The following is a 4133-nucleotide window of genomic DNA, read 5'->3' on the forward strand; positions in this document are numbered from 1 at the left end:
TTGATTGGAAGAAATAATATTGTTAAAGTATCCATTACTACCCAATGTATTCTGTAGATTCATTGGAATCCCTATCAAAATTCCAATGATATTTTTCACAGAAATAGAACAAACAATCTTAAAATTAGTGTTGCATGGAACCACAAATGACCCTGTTTAGAACAAACTTGGAGGCATCGCTCTCTCATTTCAAGCTGTATTTCAAGACTATAGTAAATAAAACAGTATCATAATGGCATAAAAACAAGACATGTAGATTGATAGAACAGAATAGAGACCCCAGAAATAAACCCATGTATATGTGGTCAATTGATTTTTTAGTATGCAATAAAGAAACGATGGGGAAAGGACAGTCTTCAACAAATATTATTGGGAAAATTGGGCAGCCACATGCAAAAGAGTAAAATTGGACCACTATCTTTCACCATAAACAAAGATTAACTATTCTATGGGTTGAATGTAAAACCTAAAATCATGAAACTGGAAAGCATAGGAGGTAAGATCCTTGACATCATTTTTTTCAATGATTTTGTAGATCTGATACCTAAAGCAAAGGCAACAAAAGCAAATATAACAAGTGAGAGTATATCAAACTAAAAAGCTTCTGCATAGCAAAAGATACCATGAGCAAAATAAGACAACCCAGTGAGTACGAGAAAATATTTGCAAATCAAACATCCGATAAAGACTTAATATCCAAAATATATAAAGAATTCATACAACTGAATGGCAAAAGAATAAAGAACAAAACCCATCTGATTAAAAAATAAGATGCGTGGAGGATCTGAATAGACATTTTTCCAAAAGAAGACATAAAAATGGTCAACAGATACATGAAAAAATGTTTAATACCAATAATCAGAGAAAGTCAATTCAAAACCATAGGAGATATTATCTCACACTTTTAAGGATGGCTATCATTTAAAAAAATAAATAAAAACAAAACAAAAGCAAAAAGCCAAAGCAAACAAAACACCCAAAAGTAATAGGTGTTTGTAAAGATGTGGAGAAAAGGGAACCTTTGCACATTTTTTTGGGAATTATATGCATCCAATTGCATCCATTGTGCAAAAGAGTATAGAAATTTCTCAAAAATTTAAAAATAGAATTATCATGTGAGTTAGCAATCCGCTTCTGGGTATTTATGCAAAAAAATGAAAACACTAATTCCCAAAGATTTATGCACCCCTGTGTTTATTGCAGCATTATTTACAATAGCCAAGCAATTGAAACAACCTTTGTCTGTCAGTGAATGATTAAAGAAGATGTAGTGTATGTGCGCTCGTGTGTGTGTGTGTGTGTGTGTGTGTATAATGGCATACTACTCAGCCATAAAAAAGAGTGACATCTTGCCCTTTGCAACGACATGGATGAAACTTGAAGGTATTATGCTAAGTGAAGTAAGTCAGTAAGAAAAGATAAATATCACATGATTTTATTTATATGTGAAAGCCTAAAAGCAAAACAAACCAATATACAGAATAAAACAGAATGAACTCATATATGCAGAAAACTACAATGGTTGTTGACACGGGGAGGGGGGGATGATTGAGTATGCAGAATAGGTGAAGGGATGTTAAAGGGTACAAATGTCTAGTTATGAAACAAATCATGGGAGTGTTATGTACAATATTGTGACTGTGGTAATTTTGTACTGCATATTTGAAAGTTGCCAAGAAAGTAAATCTTAGAAGTTCTTAACAGGAGGAGAAAGAGTTACAATTTTTATGGTGATGAATGTTAAGTGGACTTACTGTGGTGAACATTTCACAGTTTATATAAATATCAAATCATTACCTGAAACTAATGTAATGTTGTATGTCAGTAATACCTCAATTTAAAAAAGGGGAAATAGTTACCATTCAGGCGTTAAAAGAAGAACAAGAAAATCTAGTTAGACAACAAACCTTGTCTAATAAAATCTTTTTTAGGAAAAAAAATAAATGAGTAGAGTTAAAGAGAACTAATTTAATCAAAGTGGAGTTTTTGGTAGGAGTTGTTTTACATTGCTATCAGAAAGTTAAGAATTTTGGTGATATATTTAATATATGGCACAAAGTGCTGTCGTTTTGATGAGTTATTACTATAATGTATCATCAAAGCCCCATCACTTTGATATAGGATAACAACGTTTTTTGAAAAGAAGTTTGAACATTCATTAAACTAATACTATTCTATGATAAGTACCATGAAAAAAGGTTAAGCTAAATGTTCTTAAAGACTAGTTTTTACTTGGAAAACTCATTAAGATTTAAAAAAGATAATTTGGGGTTTTTTTTGTTGTTGTTAATCATTACCAAAGCTAAATTTCTGAAATCTTCACGCAATCAGGATAACTACTCATTTTCTTATAAGATTTTGTGTTTCGGTCCAATTTTCTTAATTAAAAAACAAAAACAATACATTGAAATCATGTAATATTTGACGGTTTTTAAAATGTGTATTCTATTTTTGCCTTCATTTAGAAATTTAAACGTTTTTTCTTCTGAAAACATAAAAGAATTTTACACTATAATCTTTGTTTTCAGGTAACCATGAAAAGGAATGTAATCATGTCATATTCAATGAATGATTTTGTGGCTATGTTTCATTTATCATCCTCACTGAAGCATTATATGAATATGCATAATCTTGCTTTCTTTACTGAACTTTTACATTGTAATTTCACAAGTAAATGAAAAATGCTGTATTTAGATGGTTGGCTGGATTCCCAGTCATGATTTTTTTCTTTTGTTTTTCTGAAATTCAAGGACATTATAGATTGATTTATTTTTTCTATGTGTGCTCTGCCTTTTATAGTTAATTTAGCATGTGTCATTTCTAATGTCTTTAGTGAAAAATAGAATCATGGAGGAGTAACCTCACTTCTCTTGCTTTGACTTTTCTAATCTAGAGAATCCTTCATATATTACTATATCAATAAAATTGTTTGATTTTTTTTTTTTGTTATTAGTTGCAAAGATAGTCTATTGAGTTCCTTTTAAATGTGCTATGCACATTTAACTAGTTGAGTTTACTATAATCCTATATAGCAGTGTTTCTTTTTTTCCTTTTTGGGTGTTAGCAAACTGAAGGCTCCACAGATGGTAGATACTGAGTCAAGATCTAAACTCAAGTAACTTTAGAGCCCTCAAGATCTTAATCTCTAACTTCTCCCAAGAATAAGATGATAACAAGCATAAATTGACTTTATCCACAAATGCTTCTGTTCCTTCAATGACAAAAAATAGTGCATACATACATACTATTTTTCAAACATTTTTCCTAGGGATTCAGGTGCAGAATAAGTGTTACAGACAAGGTTCCTTCTTTTAGTTTGCTTTTCTAGTGGAAAAAGACAAATGATACGTGACCAAATAACATGGTTTGAGAAAGTGCTAAGAGCAACAAAGAACGTAAAATAGTGGCCTGGGATAGAGGTTGACTGGGGAATATTATGTTTTATAGGATAATCAGGGTAGATTTTTCTGGAAAGGAAACATTTATTCATAGATCTGAAAATTGAGAAGGAGGCAGTCATATAGCGATCCTGAGAATCAGCATTCTAGTCAGGGTAGACAATTAAGCTTTCATATTGAAACAAGATTGGTGTTTTAGAGGAATACTAAGAAATATTATTATTACTATTATTATTAATAATATTAATTACCTATTAATAGGTAAGAGATTTAGCATTACTAGAAGTTTAAACATCCACTGATATTATAATATTTAAAAATCATAAAAACAAACAATATATAATAAATTTCAGAATCAACTGTACCTTGAAATAAAGATAGTCCCTTAGAGATTATTATAAATGTACAAATTTCTTAAATACTGACAGTGAATTAGATTTGAAAATCCTTTCTTTTTCTTTTTTTTCATTTTTTGTTTTTTGTTTTTTGAAAAGCTTTTCAAGGGACACAGAAGGAGAGTCTCTGTTGAAAACTCAGCTAAAATCCTACCTCATTTTTAGAGTGGGGTCTGAGAAGCACCAAGACTTAGAATTTTTGTGGGTAAGGGGGTTTTGTGGAGAGAGAGATTTTATGGATTTTATTAGTACTCATGGGTTAACATTCATTTTTTGCTGTGCTTAAGAGATAAGAAATTTAAATACTTTAAATAGGAAAACATTGGGACACCTGAGTGGC

This window comes from Vulpes lagopus, chromosome 4, assembly GCF_018345385.1.
Source record: "Vulpes lagopus strain Blue_001 chromosome 4, ASM1834538v1, whole genome shotgun sequence".
Lineage (NCBI taxonomy): Eukaryota > Metazoa > Chordata > Mammalia > Carnivora > Canidae > Vulpes > Vulpes lagopus.